Source organism: Spea bombifrons, chromosome 4 (genome assembly GCF_027358695.1).
Source record: "Spea bombifrons isolate aSpeBom1 chromosome 4, aSpeBom1.2.pri, whole genome shotgun sequence".
Classification (NCBI taxonomy): Eukaryota; Metazoa; Chordata; class Amphibia; order Anura; family Pelobatidae; genus Spea; species Spea bombifrons.
Window position 1 is genome coordinate 80,818,759 of NC_071090.1, and position 21,750 is coordinate 80,840,508.

Here is a 21,750-nt window from a genome sequence, read left to right on the forward strand (position 1 = left end):
GTTCCTATAGCACAGACACTGTAAAATTCCATACGTCATGGACAATGCTAGCATAGCCGCATAACCTCAGTAGTTGACACATACAGTATTCTATATATAATAGGCTCACATCTATTAGTGCTCCCTTGGGAATCCTTTCTCTCTTTTTTTTTTTTTTTTTTTTTAGAGAAATTCCAACTACATGTTCTAATTTAATGTGGGAAAGTGTTACCTGCCTTTTTTGCTGATACCATATTTATATATATATATATATATATATATACACACTTACATTGAAACATAGAACTTGATGCAGAAAAGAACAGAAATGAGCGAGGAGAGGTCACTTCCAGCAGGACTGGAAGTCCTATGTAATACACACATAGCCTACAGTGCTTTCAGTGAAAATAAAGAAACAGGGAGACCAAAGTAGCAAGGCATGATGATACGTATCAAAAGCTAAAGAAACAGAAAGTGGTATCACTCGACAGGCCATAAAAAAACAGGAAGTAGTATCATCTATGACATTACATACCATAAGATGAACCTTGAAATACTTAAATTAATGGCAATGGAAGACAAAAACCCTATAGGATAAGACAAAAGACAGTGTCCATGTGTTATTGCTCCCTTCGATTTCTCAGGCTTTAGAAAGGAATTTAAAAATGGCCAATGATCCCAGGATGGATTTTTTTTTGCTTCTCAAAGCAATATTCTCTAAAGATTCTATTCAATATCTACATATTATGACAGGAGACATTTAAACTCACTGGCTTTTTGCAAGCATGCACATCATTTAAACAATTATGCCGTAAAGAAGACTGTGCAACTGAAAAATGTTCTCGCTGTCTATACCATACAACAAACTTTGGGTACAATAGGGCCCATGTGGGCATTTTGGAGTGTCAAACATTTGCAAAAGGAGTTGAGTAAAGCCTTTTGTGACCCCTATAAATATTGTGGTATAATTCGTACCATGAAAGCTGTACTGCATCACGTGGTGAGAATGTGCAGTATGAATATGTTTGTTCTGTACTTATTTTTGTTCCTTCAGGTGATGACATAAATAAAAATACAAATGCATAGTTTCACTGTGTTTATACACTGTGTCCAAGATCCCGCGTAAGTAAAAAGTATATTAAAACACATGCAACACCTCAAATAATGTCACGAATCAGTAACAAAGTAGTATTTTTTGTCAATTTTTGTCAATGTTTTAAGCTGTGCTGTCTTCGTCGTCTGAATCCTAGTTGTAATAAGAATTTGTAGGATGGAAAATGTTTTTCTTCCCCTATCCAGTCCAGGATTTAATGAACAAGCTGAAATTTTTGAACATTGTCAGTCCATAGTTACTCATATTCTTCTCAGTTCTTACCTCTACCATACATACATTGATAAAGAGACTGCTCTCACCAAAGTGGACAATAACATACATAGAAAATGTTAAAAGAAGACTACAACAGTCTATGCAAGGCTATATTGAGGACCTGTTGTTCCAATAACACCATTAATGGAAATACTCTTCCCCATTTTGAAGTAAATAAGTGTGACTGTTGCATTATATTATAAAGACTGCATAGGATCTGCTTAATACTCACACAATATATCCTATTTAAAGTGTCCCTGCAACTTTAGCTTTAAAGTAAGCATGTGTATTATGCACAAACACATTTTACCCTAGATTTTACACTAAAACGTTTAATAAATAAACATATGGCTGTTTGTCCTCACTGCATTTTCTACCACCTCCTGTTTCTAAGATGAGTTTATGTTATTATGCTGTAGTTTCCCTGAATTTCAAATGCCAGTAACACATAAGGATTGGGGGAAAAGTTTGAACTTTCCACGGTTAATTTGTTCTTTGTTTTCTTGTATTTTCTTTTGAAACTAAATATTAAAGTAAATCATTGAAATGAAAAAAAAAAATGTACAGTAATATAATTTACATGCAATAATTTCTGTGCATTTTCATACATATCCACAAAAGAAATACTCTTTGTCAGTCTGCACGATTGCTAGGTATGATTATGAGATGTTACAAGTCATGATGAACCACCTGCCAGCAGCATAATAGAAACAGCACCCTGCCGTTCTCTTTGAATATTTCTTCACTTGTCTATACCAGCACAGAATGCAAGTTATTATAAGCAACGTATTCTAGAAAAAAAACTTAGTACTGAAGCCATTAGATTGTATCATTATTTTGGTTCTGAATTAATGTGGAGTCTATATCATCACTGAAATTATTTCCTTCTGTGAAAGTTTCTGAGAATTGCTAACAATTTGAGAATGGTGTGACCACAATTCTGATGACGGTTGAGCTAGTATTTCTAACTTTTGAATGTGAATTAAGTTCAAAGAAAATTCCAATGATTTATATCCATTATGTATTCCCAGTGAACCCTAAATTTTACTTTAGTAACTTTTGCATTGCTCACAGTTTATTTTTTTTACACATATAGTGTTCCTTTTCCTTTTAGCAGAACGTTATATTAAGAAATTAGGAAACATTTGGTTGCATTTTTATTAAGCCTTCCCATATACACCTTCTTCTCTCTCCTCTTGAAGGGCTTGGCTTCAGTTGTGGCCAAGCATGTATGTCCTGACTATGTATTATTCTGCTAGAACCTTCAGATACTTTGAGCATGCCCTCAGCTCCTTCCACTAACTTTTTGGTCAAGATGGCCTTCTGGGCATTAGAGATTTGTGGTCATTGGAAGTTGTAATTCAGACAAAAACTGTTGGAATAATGCTTCTCAAGTCATTCTTCAGTACCAAATTGTGTGATGATCAGTTTGTAAAATATTAACAGCATCAACGCTTTGTTAACACCAGAGCCGGCCTTAGGCGTTGTGGCGCCCTGTGCGGACTACTCCTCTGGCGCCCCCCCTCACTACCCCCCCTCTCTGCCCCTTCAAACTACCCGCCCTCTCTGCCCCTTTAAACTACCCCCCCTCAAACTACCCCTCCCCTCTACCCCTTCAAACTACCCCTCCCCTCTGCCCCTTCAAACTACCCCCCCCTCTGCCCCTTCAAACTACCCCCCCCTCTGCCCCTTCAAACTACCCCCCCCTCTGCCCCTTCAAACTACCCCCCCTCTGCCTCTTCAAACTACCCCCCCCTGCCCCCTCAAGCTACCCCCCCCTCTGCCCCTTCAAACTACCCCCCCCACTAACCTTGTTGCCGGAGTCCTGCGGTAAGAGCAGGAGGCATCCGTCTTCTCGCTCTGCCGTTATTTCATGTTGAGCGCCGGTATAGTCCGGCGCTCAACATGAGATGCTGGCACCGCGACGGAGTCACGGAGAGTAAGGGGCGCCGAGCGGTTGCCGAGAACTTCACGAGCAACCGCTCGGCGCCCCTGACCGGGACTTAGATTAAAGCATCGGTTTTTTTTTTAAACTTTATTTAACATCAATGATGTTAAATAAAGTTTAAAAAAAAAACAAAAAAAAAAAAAACGATGCTTTAATCTAAGTCCCGGTCAGGCGCCCCTGCAACCATGGCGCCCTGTGCGGTCGCACAGGTCGCACACCCCTAAGGCCGGCCCTGGTTAACACTAATGTGAAAGGGTAGTTGATAAAGGTTAGTAGTACAGTGAGGGAATTTAAACATGCATAGGATAAGTAAATAGCTGTGACCAAGGGCTGTTTAAGGTTTAAATCTCTACAGTGGCAGACTAAATCTACAAAAGTGCATTTATGGGAGAGAGCTTAGTACAAAAGTGAAAAAATAAAATAATTATAAAAATAAAAAACGGTAGGATTTTCATGTTTAAAACTAGCAAACTAACAGATTTTTTCAAATATGCCCTATACATTGTACAGCATCATACAGGACGGCATATTGTTACCCGATATCTAAATGTCTAATTAAAATCCATTTTTTGCTTCATCAGTCACTTTAAGAGGAAGGAAACCATTAATGCAGCTATTTGTACCTGCTCTGTAGCTGCTTACATTAAGTTCCACGATGTAGCTGCTAAATGGAGTAATTTCTGTGGCTTCCTGTGTCTCCAATGCATGCGTAAACAGGAAAGGCATTTGGATTTTAAAAAGATGATAATCATTTGTTCAGATGTATTGATCTGACAATGACTTATTTGAATTGATTTCTTTTCAAATATTCACTATGCAAAGACTGATCTTGAAGCCAGTGAAACTCTGTACTGTCTACAGTTCTTACTATGTCAACTAAAATTAGATTCACCATCATATAATACTTGGTGCACCACAAGGATACCACACACTAACTCTCGTACACACCAAACAGGTACTGTCACGGGGTTGGCTTCCTGCATGGAATAGATCCATGCATTTGCTTGCTAATAAAAGAGAGAACCCAGTGGCAGTGCTCCCTACCACAGCCATAGGGAGGATGGAGAGTGTTGAATTCTATAGGACAATAAGATAATTTGCAATTTCACGATTGTAATTGTAGAATAATGAAAAAATGTGCAACCAGTCATAGTGCATAGAAAGTTAAAAGATCAATCTTCTAGTACGAGAAATGTTTGGCACTCAGCTGTGTCACTGGTAAAGCCATTTGTAAAATGATTATGTCATGGTTGTGCTGCTATGAAATTCCTGAGTTTCGTCCTCCATGTCAATAAATCTGATGTTGGTGGCCACAACATATTTTAACACTTTTCTCTTATTGGATCATTTAAATCAAGACCCAAATAATGGCTAACTGATTACTATCTTTTCTGGCTGACATGATAAGTCCCTTCAGACATGCTTTCACAGGGTACATATCCTACAAAAAGATACATCTAAGTTAAACATTATTATTATTATCAGCTACAATGCAGATAAAGTGTTTTATTGCATATCTTGGCATATTTAACATGTCTCTTTACATTTCACCATTTGACCCCACCTTCTTAAACATATTTGAGCCCTATACACCAAGAGCCCAACATAAGTATCAATAACCTAAGTTCCTCATTTTTTTTTATTTGGAACGTGGCACATGACATGGGTGCCCATTATAACCCATATTATTCAATTTAGTGCTTGAGACACATTAGAGTTTTAGAAATAGCCCAAGAATTCCAAGAGATCACCGTTGGTTAGAAAGTAATTAAAAGCACAGCATTTACAGATGATTTGCTGCTTTTCATGTTCTAACCAAAACACACAATCACCATTCTGTTGCAAACCCTTGAGATGTTACACAGAGCGCCTGGGTTCCATTAAGTGCTCCACAAAACAAAAACGAAGTCTGGGCCTACCTCTTTCCTTTTAAATGGCCTGTTTACCCCATTTAAAATATCTAGGTTTAATTATCCCCTCCAACCTAGATCATCTTTATTAATTAAATATTACTCCCACATTATGTAAAAATGAAACAAGCGTTCAAAATTTCCCAGCAGGTGCCACACATATATATATATATATTGGAAAATATGGAAAATAAACATACACAAATGGCTTATTGAATAGAGTAACATTAGTTTATGTTTGTTGAATCAGCATTATATTGCACAGTATAACATGATTAAAGAGATTTCAGCTGGGCACAGTCAATCAAAATGGCATAGCATGCGAATTGTAGCAAACTCAATCCGCTGATCAATCTGTAAAAATGCTTTCAACTGACTAAGGTATTCTGTTTATTTAGTCGCAATAATGCATATTTGTTTTTATTGATCTTGGAGATTAAAAAACAGTTTTATCTTGGGATGCAGATGCTATGCTAAGTATAAGATACACAGATAACAACTAAAGAAACAATAGAAATATCATAATACAAAGTGGAATTTTTTTGAGCAATTCCTTCAATATAAATATATAATTTCTTTTGCTAGATTTGACACGTTTATATTTAGTTTCTTTACTTTAGTATCAACTCCATAAAATTAACCACTGAGTGTCTCTCCAACACCTGATGTACAAATCTGTTTCTTTGTTCATTTCTAATAACTTTCTGAAAATATCTAGTGTAAAATCACTTAAAACAATCATTTTTATACACTGGGATTGTGGCAACAATTACCATGTCCTCACCTCCCCAGGGGATGAATAGCAAGGGGCAGGGAAGAATTTCCCATGGAAAGGTTTGATTTAAAGATTTTGTGCCACTTCATGAAGCCTCTTGGGTCCCAGAATTTACACTATAGATCCTTTCTGACTCCCTGTATTTTTTTAAATAAAATTATTTTTAAAATTCTTCTTGGGGAATATAAATTGTAGATTGTACATTGCAGAGTGAATGTATTATCTCCCAAATGTACTTAGGCTGTGTTTTAACCCAGGACTGTATATGTTTGCATGAACAGGCAGGAGTTAACAGGTTTGAGGATACAAAAATGACACTTTCACTGAATGGATCAAATCATGTATATAGCTTATTAACAAAATCAAAATACATGCACAATAATCAGCAATAAGAGGAATGAAACATATTTTGCTTATGCCCCTTCCTACACTGGGAGACTCAGCCATACGATACGTCACAGTGCAAGATGGGTTCCAGGGATAGACGCCAAGCATCACAAACTGATTCAAGGTAAAGTCTCTTTCAATTGCTAGAAGGGTCCCATTTTCACCCCCCAACAATACATGAAAATCCACATAAATATCAGCCATACCAGAACATGCTACATGACCCAAAGTACCCACAATGCTTCCACTGAGAACAACTGAAAAACAGCATGTCGACCCTTTCCTTTACACCAACATGCCTTCACCACACCATCAAACACCCCCCCCATGCCTCCAGGCACTACAGGCTGCTATAGCATTGGGCCCAGTTTCAAGACTTATACCTTTAAAGAATCTTGGCAGTTGGTCTGTGCCTAAGAATAGATGGATGGACCACAGACAGATAGGGCTAATGTTACCATGCCTATTTCCCTCATGGGACCTATTCAAAAATAGGTCTCTCACTCCAAGTGTTAAAATTTCCCTAAGCTCTAGTGCGTACATTTGGAATCTAGAGCAACCAAGTTTAATATTGCATTTTAACGTGACATTTTGTTCATGGGGAATCATTCCTCCATAATCATATCAGCCTTTTACTTGACAAGAATTCTCCTCCATGAATTCAAAAATAATTGTAAATAAGAAAAGGTATCAAGCACATTTTCTGTTGTGATTGATCCAGATGAAATTATTAATAATGTTAGACAGGTAGAATACTCATTTTAAAGCTACTTGCAATATTAAATTGGTCATTCCTAATACATATATTTTCCTCTGTGTTTTTGATGGACACATACGAAGGTATTGTCTACTGTGGCAATTTAATAAATAAATAGTATTAGATTGTGGTCATCAATTTAATAAAAGCATAACTAAAGTGTATTGCGTTTCAGTTAAATGAACGTTTTCAGTACTGGATCCATGCAGAGATGTCAATATCATAAAGAACTTGAAACAAAGCTTGACAATGCCTCTTCTAGTTATTGTTCTAACTGAAGTGATCAGGCTGATGCCTAGACTCATCTGCACACTACAAATGAGACCAGGAAGCAGCTGCAAAGTATGACTTTGTTGCTTTCAGCTAAGTGTAGGATTAGTGCACCTCAATAAATAATGGTTCATCCTCATAGCAGACACTCATTTCCTCTAAAAGAACACAAAATAATAGTAAGTGCTTAAATGTATCAGGCCTTTTTTTTGCAAGCCTCTTAATGCCTTCAAAATACAGAACTGTTATAGAAAAAAGAAAGCCATTGTAACTATAGTTCAATGATGGATCTACCAATATGTACCTTTCTTTGTTAAGACACGTTGAAAACACTGTACAGTGTAATATACATTTTTATGAACAAATTAAATATGTGAAAATACTGTGTGAATTTGTGGAACTCTACCAATTTGGGGTATACGGTTATCTATTTTAGTTACTAGTAAAATAATTATACTATAAAATATAGTAATCACAATAAGTACGCTATTGTTTTAAATATTGATTGTCATTGTCTCCAAAAATAAAGAAATGCCTTATAATGCATTTTGATCAATACAGGTTACTTATCTTTAAGTCTTACCAGCACTCTTAAGAAAAATCTGCAGACATCGGTTCATATTGTGAAAGTTGTAGTACTTCTTTTTACTAATTCATAGGTCACTGAAACATAAAAGTTCCCAGTCATGAACAGTACATTTCCTTTCTTATCGAGTGGAGTTCTATCATATGGGTTTGTCTAAATGATTCTACAATATTTTATCTGCTCTTCAAAATACTAATTATCAGTTATTGAACACCATCAAGAAAATAAAAGTAATGTTAGAACTTCTACATATTGCTGCTACATGGAAAGCTAATCAGTTTTTCATTAAGAAATGTTGAGATTGAAAACAAATTTCCTTTTTGCTGCAAAAGCAACTGGATTAACCCCGTATAAACACCAAGTTAATATACTGCAACTACTGGTATATGCCTTTCTTAATTTGTTGTATGCTAATAAGTATTTAATTTGCAGTACCTGCAGTCACCAAGTCTAGAAGCGGGTGCATTCCAGACAATAACCCCGTCACTGTAAGAAATATCTATTTCTTTCCCTCTATTGTTCATCTAAACATAATAGTTGGGCTCTTGTTATCTGCTTTGTCCAAGGCATGAAGATTCTTCATGATTTTACCTCATACTGGCCTTGTATAGAGTTAAACATCACGATAAGGCAACCACTTATGTCATTATTTGGAGTAAATACATCCAGTTTAGTTAACCACTCTTCACATTTACAATTTAAATTTTATAGACATATTTGAGACCCTTCATTGTATTGTTTACTAGAATTGGGCAACAAAATATACCCATCTACAAAAAATAGCACAAAATAGCATTCTGAGTTTCTACCAACATATGTGCCTTCTTACTCCATCTAATTGTTTGGTAGCATGTGTAGTTTTCTACTCATAGGTATTACATTATATCTAGCAGTATTTTTGTGAACATTCCACATGATTAATCACATACACTACATAAACAGTATAAATCTATGAGAAACCCACCTTACGTGTGCCATCGAAACAGTTGCCTTAAAAATGCCTTTCCTCAGTGGCTGTTGCTCCTAAGTATTTCCTCTACCTGTGAAACCTAATGTGAATCTTTATCCAGACAAGCTTTGATGCCTGGATAGCAGAAAATATACTATCACTTCTATTTGTATTAATACTAGGCCTTAGCCTGTAAAATAATAATGTACATATTTAAGCCACCATATAATCGCCTATCTCCCAAAAGGGACATAACATAGGACCATACAGTCCCTATAGGTCATCTTCTCTTACAGCTTCAAAATATTTAAGGTTGTAGCAAACATTACCCCTCATTATTACAGGAGTTAAGTATATGCCTTGTCAAATGGAAATAAAACACCAACACTAACTACAGGTATCTGTTTCACCTCAGTCGGGGCATACCATATGGGGACACTTATATCCAAGGTATTATACTTAATATATTCTTGCCAATTAAATGAAAGTTCAGCTTGTTATTCCTGAACTCACTTTATCATTGTAAAGTAGGATGGTGTTTAATGTCATCTCTTCAGCAGAATCATAAATACCCACCAAAGATACACTTCAAGCTATGGTTTAATCAACACTTAAAATGTAAATCTTTTTTTATTTTTTATTTTTTTTACCAAATGGAAAAACAATGAAAAAAAAAAAACTGTGTCCCTATCAGATTAATAACCTACATGAAAACCTTAACCCGAAAAAGGTCTTAGAAAAGGTAATTTCTTATGGTAGTTATATATCAATAGAGGACATATTTATGAACATAAAACTATTAAAAAAAACTGTAGCACAAAGTTAGAAATATAAAATGCTACCTTGAAAAAGTCCTAGACATCGGTGGTCATATTTATGTAAAACTGGATAAACTGTTTGACAAAGTTTTACATAGTAATAAAAAAAATATGTGTCTTCGTTGAATAAACTTTGATACGTTTTCCAGTTTTACTTTGATAAATATTATGCCAAGCATACACCGGTTCTCCTTGACCTTTAGTATTATTTCAATCTTTTGTTCAGGTCCTAAAATAATGACAGACGACGTTGGTTAAACAAACCAAAGCAGACAGATTTCTTTAATCACCAACATTATTATCTGAACTGGATCATAGTTGTGGTGGATCAATACTGGTGTATTTAATGTTAGAACCTGAATCTGATATTTTGCATGTTTAACTATACAAACAGATCAATGTAGAACATTGATCACTATTGGTATCTGACAGATTTTAAATACAATTAAACTACTTTTGCACCACTAAAAGCACTCAAAATAAACAAGTGTGATCTATTTATACCTTAAAGAGCTACTCAAAAAATACAATAGCTCAAGTGTTTGTTTTGACAGACTCAATGTCAAGGGAAAAGTTTAGATCCATAAACTTTATGTATAAATAGAGATGCAAGGTATTTTTTTGGCACTCGTTGCTCTTTGTAAGAAAACCCAAAAAACAATTATGCTGTTTAATGATGACATCGTGGTATTGTCATTAGTTAATTATTTATTAGTGTTTCTTCACAAATGAGCAGCTTTGATCAAACAATGCATTCTAAAACCACTAAATGGAAAAGGGCATTCAAAATACCAGCACGCATTTTATATACGACCTTGTATAGGGTTTATTATTTTAGTTCTGATGCATCAGATAAAGGAAGCAAAAGTGTCAAATGTTTTTATCTTGTCTGAAATGCAATGCTTTACGATGTGTTGAAGGTGTCCTTGACATGATAAGGATGGACCCGGGTCACTGTACGTTTAAGAACACAGGACTAAATAGGTTTAGATGGGAGCAACAGTATAACATAAATAAAGTGCTAGTTACTAGTGTACAGAGGGATTGTAATGCAGTTTTAAGCATATCAGGTGGTAAAATCATGTGCATGTGTTATCCATTTCAGATCAGCAAATTATGTATTTAGTGACCACCTACTGACATAAATGGCCATTTCCAGCCCCAGATGTGACAAAACACTGAGTGTTGCTATGCCCCAAGACAGTAGTACACCCACAGTGGTCAGGAAGGGTACAGCTTTGACTTGGCTCCAGATCCTCAATGGGGCATTTCCACCATGTGTCCTCTTTATGGCCACTGTTCCTGGTGTCTATCATGAAAGGAATGACTTCTTCTCTCTTCTCTACTCCTTCCTACCCCAACATTTACAGTGCAAGGATCCTGCAAGACAGTGGATGTCAAAGCAATGGAGGCAAAGGTATGCTGCTTCCCAAATAAGACACCAGAGAGGACCCTTTTACTTTACAAAATTGGTCAGGCAAGCAAACCCCAATGGGGCAGGGCTGTTACACATAACCCCTTATGTATGCAATGGAAAAATCATAAGGGCCAGGTTATGAGAAAAATAACTTAATGAGACCTCAACATCAATGAGTAAATAAAACTATTATATTTTGACAAGAGAAAGCGTTTATAATTATACATTGCTCTCCTCTACTAGGATTTCACCCTTTTTCTTTCTTTTTAAAATTAAAAGATAAAGATATTTATCACTGTCAGTGTTCTGTTATTCAATGTGAACATACAAAAAGTCAAAGCAGATATAGAAACAGGTAGATAGTTACTTACTGATACAGTTATGTTGTTCTCAAGCATCATTGCATTTAAAGAGAAAAGGGTGAAATTATCAAAACGTATACGGGTTAAAATGACATGTGCACCCGTCAATATGTGAAATGTACCCTTTGATGTGTGCTAGTCTTTGTATTGTTACATACGTTTTTGAAGTCTTTCATGGTGATAGTCTAATGGATGTGGAGAGGGTAATATATTATTGCCAATAACTTGTTTGTGCTTTTAAACACACATCTACAGCCACAGAGATTTTAGCTTTTAAGTATGGACCCTTTGAATGTCCATTTTTAGATAAAAAGCTACAGTGTCACTTCCATAACATCTCCAGTTTTAAGTAACCCTCTAAAGTATCTTTCGGTCTATTGTCTATTTCCAATTGAAAGGCTCAAAGAGACATGTGAAATATTAGAACTTTAAATCATTGGCTGATACACTGCTTTTCTGGTAGATGAATAGACAACTCTGAAATGGCTATGTTAGCGTAAGAATAATGGTAAAATAAGATGTATTTTGTTAAACTATAGCATACATAGTTAATGCTAAACTATAGTGTATATTGTGCTGTTTACTAAATGGAAGTATGTAGGATAAACAACAGTACCATATCTCCCAACATTTCAAATGGCCAATGAGGGACACTTTTTATGGTGGGTGATTATAGATATGGCTAAGGCTTTACTCTTTACGTTACTGCTTTCTGATGAATTATTTATCTAACCAAATAATTTATTTCACTTACACAATTTAATTTAGAAACATTTGCCGTGTTTTGGAACTCTTTCCCGGAGTCTTCAGGTGAAACGTTTCTTCCCTGGGTCAACTTTGTTAGTTTTTGGTAATGCCCACTCCATACCCACTTTCCCTCTCACTTCCCCTCCTGTTCACCCGTAATTTAATCTGAGGAAAGCCCCACTACCAGCACAGCTGCCCCTCCACATTTGGCTAGCCCTACCCCCATACAAAACCATTCTCCCAGAAGAAGGAGAACTCTTGATGGCCTTCCTTGGGTATGTGGCTACCTCATCTCTTGTGGTGCCAGTGTGCCTCTCTCTTTCGTTCGTCTTTCTCAGCATGGGTTTATAACACTTAAAAATAAATTACCGAGGTGCTGAGGTCAACATTGAGGCTGAAATGTTATGATCAACCACATGTACAAGGGTAGATAAATGAATATAACAGTTTCAAAAGAACACTGGTAACACACAAAATTACATGAGTACCAGGAAATGTGGACATTGGTTGAGAAAGCCTGGTGGATATGAGACATGATACCAGGCTTATCCCTATCAGAAGTATTGGGATTACATCTATCTACATAATTGTGCAAGTGGTATATTTTTGATCAAATAGTACCATTCTGGCAAAAAAAAACACGCAGGAATTCACTAATGTAAACTTTGTTCAAAGTAGTTAAACGTATATGCTGCCAATTACAGATATTTGGTTGGTGAGTATGTTTATTAGGAATAACTAACTTGTAACATTTATTAACACTAAGTAACAATAATTAATATCTCTCAATAACCTATTGACCCATTTTTTAAGTATTAGCAGATAGTAGTTTAGTATTTTACGTTGCATCTTTTCACAGATTAGAAGAATGCAAAGGAGGCAAAGGAGCTCAATGGTAGCACAATCAACCTTTATTAATGTTCAGCCAATACATGTTCATGGTCCACCCAAATTCAGCCATGCATTTGCACCCCTTGATCTTTTCTACCTATTCCCCACCTAGAAAGCCTTTACTTTTTTAAGAGCTTGGGCAACAACAGAGATCTTTGTGCCAAGGGATGCATGTAATCTAAATCCAAAAAACCCATAATTAATATTTTATGTATTTTTCTTTGTATTACTAGTCATTATCATATTGCTTACCAAAAAGACATATGAAGTTTACTGTACACAGAAACTTATGAATAGATAATATTGTTCAACTTCAAGGTAAACTACCTGCAATTGCCAGCACTGTCAGTTTTGTATTTACTCAATTATTTAACCGCAAATATTTGAGAATGACCATTTGATAACATTATGAAAATCTTGAGAAGTTGATAACCTCATGCCAGACTAAACATTCCTATTTAGTAAAGAAAAGTATTGATTTGAAATGTTCCAGTTTCGATGCTTTACTTTTCTTTCCTTGTTTTATCTCTCTTTCTTCAAGGACAAAGATAAGATGTTATTTCTGATTCACGTGGAAATCAGTTCACTAAGACATATATGTTTGCAACAGAAGCTTTCAAATGTTTGATGAAATTATTTTTCATGTAGAACACTATGTAAACATGGTTGTCAGCCTGTCGCACACTCATGAATGTGTAAACTGCCAAGTCTGTCCACAATGCAATTAATGGTAGCATCTCATAATATATTTTAAAACAGTGACGGAAGACATGGCAATTTCCTTTGTGACTTGAGTTTTCCTTTTGTATGTTGAGTTATGTTGAGGGGACAGCTAATTTACACTGTTATACAGGCTGTACGCTCACTACTTTACATTGTAGCAGAGTGTCATTTCTTCAGTGTTGTCACATGAAAAAATATAATAAAATATTCACAAAAATGTGAGGGGTGTACTGTAGCTGTTGGAACAATTGTGTATACATTGCATTTATTTTTTTTTTGCTGTTTGCATGTTAGTTACCCCATCATGTCAAGACACGTGTTGCTCCTCAAAGAAAAAAAAACTATTAAATGTTATTTTTTTTTAAATTATGTAAACTAATGGCAATGACCCCATGATAGGTGTCTCATTGAATTAAAAATGCAGTGCAGTCCCACTGATTCAGCTCTTTGTAAGCAATATAGCCATGAAAAATTAGATAGGACTTGCCAGGCTTGGGATACTTTGATGAAGTGGCGGGTTAGGCAATATGTGGCCATATAGTTTGATGGAATTCCCAATATTTATGCCGTAGATGGTTGTTTCTTGAATGCTGTAAATTTTTGCTTTGTTTCAATCCTTAAGTTTGAGTAGCCTTTCCTGCCACACAGTTGCCTCATTAATAGTGTGTAGAGAAGGCTATAAATTGCATGAGAGTCTACATTGGTTAAAAACACAATGCAGTCCCACTGAGTCAGCTCCTTTATAAACAAAATAGCCATGAGAAATTAGATAGGACTCGACAAACTTGGGGTACTTTGACCTAGTGGTGGACTAAGCAATATATGGCTACATAATCTCAGGAATTCCCAAAATGTATGCCTTTAATAGGTGTATCTTGAATGGTATTCGTTAGGTATGTGCTGAGGGGCAATCTTTTAGATTTAAGAAAGATTCCTCACGTCTAACAATCTCTAAAACAACTAACAATAGAAAAAAGCAATAATTTTAATAAAAATAAAATATTAAAAAAACAACCTCACAAATCTCACATCCACAAATCCTAGGACTGGCCTGGAATGTCTTTCCAAGGAACCAATCCAGAGCTATACACTGCAGTACGTGTCCTCAGGATTTATCAGATTTTAGTGCACAAAGGACACCCGTGAGCAAGCAGAAGCCTTAAACTCAATGTTTAACTGTAGCTCTAAAATATAAATGATTACATTAAATTAGGGTAGATACTAGATGTTTACTAATTATATAATGGTAACATTTAGTGGGAAAAAAAGCTATCATCTTCATTCCTAGGATCTACAATTACAAGTGTAAGCCTCTTTCATGGTCTGTTCCCTTTACAGATGATGGTGCCAATTCAGATCCGTGATTAAGTTGCTTTTGGATGATTGTTTCTATAAAAACTTACGGTACATCTGCAAATGTAGAAGTAGGTTCTGTTCCTGGAGCCAGCATGGCACACCACTTAACTAAAAATCTTCCATCACATCCATAACTTTCCTCCAGTGAGTAATATTTCAGTAACGCCATGAGCCCACAAACTCTTCCATTAGAAACCACTGTCTCCTTGATTCCAGTCTTACCACCTGTTATTTGTGCTAGGTTTCTGGAGTTGGAGACAAGATTCACCATGTATTATTTGTTTTCAGACATTAATATAATCAATACATTCCATATGAAATATTTCATACAAAAACACTCTGTATTTATATATTAATAACATATCATAAATTAAAATGACAGATAATGTATGTATTAGTGTTCTTGGGATGGCTATTTAATCACTTTTAATGTTGTTTCCTTGTCCATAGCAGAGTTGTGTAACTGTATAAATCTGCTAATGTATGCTTTTGCCGGGAAGTATCCAGAGGTGGAGCAGAAAGGATACAATGTGTCAGGGTTGATGGCTTGAAAGCCATTAACACTCCAGCAGCAAGGTCATATTTGATGCTTCCTCTTGTTTGCAGTATCCAAATTAAGCAGCCACTTCTGTGCATTCAACGTTACCTCACTGTCCTAAATAGACCCCAGGGTCATCCGAGAATGGGTCATCTCCTACTATCAGGGAACCATTACCAAGCCTGTTGAAAAAAGCCAAAGTGGTTTACACATAAAGTGCTTATAATTTTCTGGGAAGAATTTATTTCTCATCCATCTCATCAACATGTTGAGATTTTACTGTACAAACCTCAGGCATTGTACTGACTCAGAAATGCAAGACAAAAGTACATTTCTCCGATTTTTTTTTGTGCTTCTGTTTTGTTCAAAAAAACATGTGTACTTGCTTTCTTTTTTCTTTTCTAAAACCAATATTATCACCAGACATTTTAGTTGTACTTTTACTATTATTATCTGGGTGATGTCTGTGACATGTTGATCATATATGGCAGTGAGAAAATTGATTTCCCTCCGCAGAAATGCATCCAATTTTCCAAGGGCCATAATTTTATGTCCAAAACAAAATAAAAGGGTCATTTTCCTGAAGATGAGCAGAATTGAAATTTTTCATAAAAGCAACATTCAATGTTTTAGTTTTGGTGGTAACTGCAGTTTGTTCAAATGCTCAGTCTGTGAGACGAAATGTGATAAAGGACTTTCAAACTACAGAAAAAAAACACCAAAAAAAGGCTGCAGGGTGTGTTATTATTATAATTTACACATATAAGTGTCTACACACATCTCAGCTTTCTGTGGATCATTCAAACTCACCATGAGTTTATTAGTGTGAGTTAAGATTTCAAGGCGGTAGAGAGATGTCCACTACAGTATTTGATGCTAACAGGACTATAGACAAACTAAAGGTTGATTGGCACAGATTGTAAGCTATTAAGAAAAGACTGGACAGTATGTTATGGAGTGCAGTCCCTGTTTATTCTTGAAGGGAGCCTTAGGGAACATGCAAGCATTGTATAGGGCTGTTCTTATTACTTCTCAGGCACGCTTATGTCTTGAGAGGAGTCCATATTGTCCATGACAAGCCTATAAGGCTCTGGAAGTAATCTTTAAGTTACCTCTCCGAGAGAGGACCCTTAAGACCCTAATCAGCTGCTTAATCTAATAATATGGTAGCACCAACTGTGGTATGTGGATGGCATCCTATCTATGACTTTAGAGAACCACAAATCACTCATTTTACGAGACTGTATTTGATGCAGGAAGTGTAGGTTTTTGTTCTTTCTTTGTTCTAGTTGAATTTTCTCTAAAACTTCACATGGGTTACTGTTGCTAAACCCGTTTGTCAACACCGATCGCTGACTATGTTCTCTTTCTTAATTTGTTTTCTGTTCCTTTTTCTTACTGTGAAATGTTTTCTGGCTAATATAAAGGCTTCTCTTTTGAGCACTAGCTGAATGTGTTTCTGTTAAAAATAGACTTATTGTCCTGGTAGTCAATACATACTAAACCTTTCTCGCTCTCCACATTGTCTCTGTATTCTGTTTACATTTATATTCCTGGAAGAGGTTCTGAAATACAGGTGAGCATAATCAAATGTCCAAGAGACATGCCTAGGTAGAAACTACGTAATGCAAACCAAGTTACAGTATAAAGAACATTATAGACACTCCAAGATAGGCAAGTGCTGGAGTCAATGCCCATTATATGCATTTACTATAAATATGGCCAAAGCCTTACTTTTTTAATACCTCATAACAACGACAGTCTATGACCACAAGTACAGTCTCCAGACCTAAACACTATTGAGCATCTGTGGGGCATTCTCAAACAGAAGGTGGGGGAGCACAAGGTCTCTAACATCCACCAGCTCCGTGATGTCATCATGGAGGAGTGGAAGAGGACTCCAGTGGCGACCTGTGAAGCTCTGGTGAATTCCATGCCCAAGAGGGTTAAGGCAGTGCTGGAAAATAATGGTGGCCACACAAAATATTGACACTTTGGGCCCAATTTGGACATTTCCACTTAGGGGTGTACTCACTTTTGTTGCCAAGGTTTAGACATTAATGGCTGTGTGTTGAGTTATTTTGAGGGGACAGCAAATGAACACTGTTATACAGGCTATACACTCACTACTCTACATTGTAGCAGAGTGTCATTTCTTCAGTGTTGTCACATGAATAATAAAATATTTACAAACATGTGAGGGATTTACTCACGTTTGTGATATACTGTATTTATACATGGATATAAAGATACAAAATATAAAAAATATGGACCCAGAAGGATCGACCTGACATAAGCATGGACTACATAGATCCACCTATAGAACTAAAAGAAACAGATACAAGAGGGTCCAGTGTAAAAATGTCAATACAATTAAGTATCTCAATCTACAAAAATATTACCACAAAGGTAATCAGCCTACCTTCTATCTGTAAGATGTGGTGTGTATATTCTGAATATCTGAGTACAACTGTAAAAACCATTGTGGCTCAATTTGGTTGTGTCCAGTGAGCATTATATTTTCTGTGAAATATATATATATATATATATATATATATACATACTGTATATATTTTTTTCCTGGTCGTAGCCACTAAATTCTCTCAAATACCTTAATGAAAGACAGCAGACCAGGGCATACATGGTGGCAGTTTCTATATTTGGCACCACCCGCACAAAATGTAATGCTTGCAAGAATATTTGTTACACATATTTGTAAACTGGTTAGTCCCAGCATTTCTCCTCCCTTTCTGCACCCCCATGACTTGCTAATTTGTTCCTTGGTGATCTAGTGGAGTGTTTTCACAAGGGGGCACATGATGACATGCTCAAGAGTCCAGCTAGCTACAAGCGCACTTGAAGGGCAAGATGTTACCCAGGGTGCTTTAAAGTATCAAAGATAGAGCTGAGCTCTCCTCAGCAGAAGCAGACAGACTTATGAGTCTGCAACGCAGCGCCAGGACTGGGGGTCACATCTCAAGGCTGGAACGAAGGGCACAACTCAGTGTCTAGTGTACCTCGACTTGTCCCACCGTTTTTCTGTAACATCTTTGCCCTCAGACAGCTTGTCTACCATCTTTGCCCACAAGCAGCTTGTCAGTACTCGAGATTGCTTGTCTTTGCCATCTGTGCCCCTAAACAGCATGTCTGTGCCATCTTTATCCCCAAATAGCTTGTCAGTGCCCCCAAACAGCTTGACTGTGCCATCTTTGCCCCCTAGAGTGACAGGCCTGGTCACAAACCCTTGCAAACATGAATGTTATGCTCCTGTGCCACACCCCTGATAAGTGGCACCCAGGGTGGACAACCCCCCCAACTACGCCACTGCAGCAGACCTATTTGTCTATGATATATTACAGTATATGATACTGTAATTGTACAACCTACACTAAAAGTATGTAGACGCGTGGCCATCACACCTATATAAGCTGGTTGGACATATCATTCCAAAACTTTTGGCATATTGGCATATACTATTCATATGGAGTTCACCCACTCTTCTGCCACTATAATTGCCTCCACTGTACTGGGAAGGCTTTCCACAATATTTTGAAGTGTGTGTATCGGAATAGCCCAAACCCTGAAAAACAGCCCCAAACCATTATCCCTCCTCCACTTAACTATACAGAAGGCACTATCCATTCAGGTAGGTAGCGGTACATTTAAATTCACCAAGCTCTTCAGTCTATGGAGATAGCTTGCCTCTGAGCTTGATTTTATAAACCTGTTAGAAATTAGTATGACTGAAACATCTAAACTCAAAGATCAGGAGGGGCGTCCACATATTTCCATATAAAGTACGTTATTTATTGTCTCTTTCTGTATACAAGAAGAGATATGTGGTTTTATAAGCTTACATTCTGATATGTGTAGCCATGTAAGATAATATATATATTCTCCAACATTAAAGTTTTTAATACGGACATATGGTTTTGAATTATAGTTTTATGAAATCGATAGTTACATCAAAATGTTTTTTTATGGTACAGTACATACAGAAAACATTGAAACATTGTAATAACTAACTAATGTAAAGCAAAAGAGCAGCAAAGAGAATACAAATATGCTTAGTAATTAGCTAGCTTGTCTCAACCACTTTAACTTATACTATATAGAAATAGGGGATCACCAGGTTTATGTGGCAGTTCATTATCATAAATAGTTTGCATAAATTCTGAACAAAGAAACATAAAATTTGATGCCAGATAAGAACCATTATGTCCATCCAGTCTGCCCATTTATCCTTAATGTATGTATGTCCTCAGCCTTACAGCTTTTGCTAATACTTAGGCAAGCATGTAATTGAAAATGAGAGCGAAACTAGGAAGTGCGGTATTCCATTTGCCCTAACTTCATGCATGGTTGGTGGGGACTTTTTGCTAATAATATATTAAAATATCATGGGTTAATTGGGCAAGACAAAATAAATGTTTCTTAATTAATTCTTGTATAAAATAGAAAAATGAAACTGATTTGCAAACAATAGCTAGTAAATGTCATGCTTTCATAAATATGTATTTGCTTGTGTTAGGTACCACCATGCATTTAAATGTACAAAAATAGTTCATTCACGATCCCATATAAGTTTCTTACTCAAATCAGATACAGGAATAATAGAATATAGAACTTGCTGTTGACCAATGTTAAGCCTCAGAAAATGTTATTTCTCCAGAAAATTAAAAATACCCAGTATCCGCATCCCCAGCAAATAAATCGGTATAAAACTGTCTGCATTGACAAACAATAGAATTTGAGTCATGAACCAGTCTCTCATCTTTGCACTTATTGGGAGATATATAAGATATATAATATCTTGCTTGTCTTTATTTTACAGCCTTTCAAGGTATGGGATTTATAGGGCAGCTCATAATATTTTTGTTGTTTCCATGAAATGGATTTCTGCACTGAGTATGCCGAGAGGGATTTTAAGTTCTACTTGCAGTTAAATGGTCTGCCTTGACAAGCATTCTGCAATACTCTGCAGTCTATTGTAATAAATGTAATTTAGATACATAACCACTTTTGAAATAGCTGTTAATGAGTTGGTTTCATGAGTATGAGTCTGTTGACTAGTTCTAGCTATTTTTTTAGTATTGTCATAAAGAGTTGTATGTTGCATAAGTAATAAGACAAGTTGCATGAGATCTTATGTTGCCAAGTTTTTGGCAATTCATGCATACTAATATCAGATCACAGCTGTAGCTGGATAGCATAATCTTTTCATAAGCATTGCTTTTGAATTGCTGATAATATGGGGGAGCTAAGTGCTAAGAAAACATATGCTTATAATAAAAAGACTGATGAGATCTCCTTACATAGACCGAGATGTGCAATGTGTCTTGTAAGGATACAAGAACATTATCCATGTTTTGTTATAGAATCATTACGCCTGTAAGGTCATGTTTAAGACAACATACTCATTCACAATTATAAAACAGTTTTGGTGAATCATTTCCTCAATTTCTTGTCCACTCCAAGCACAGTCTTGCCCTGAGAAGTAAATAAATAAATCAGAAGCTGGCACAATTGTGCCCATCTAGTGTACAAGCAGCAGAGAGAGTCTTCATCTAGAGATAACTTGAGTCAAGTCAAAGGACTTAACAGAGGAAGCTAAAAGTATTTAGTGCAAAATGGGTAAGTGCCCATGATAATATTGTGGTAACATGTTCCAGATCCTATAGGAGATAGCGCTAGAGCCTTCTAACACTAGATTAATTAGATTAAGTAGTTAGCAGTCTATAAAAATAGATTTTCGCTAAACATTCCTTAACAATAAATGACTTACTTTTGTACACATAAAGTGTTTGACCAATTGATTTGTCCACCTAAGCAGTGGCATCTTCAGCAATCATATCTAGGGGGGCACATGAGGGGACAGTGGCAATTATACAATTTCAGAATGTAGTCTTATTTCTGAGACATCTCCTGTTTTTCCTATGGAGACTTCTGATACCTACACCTTAAACTTGCA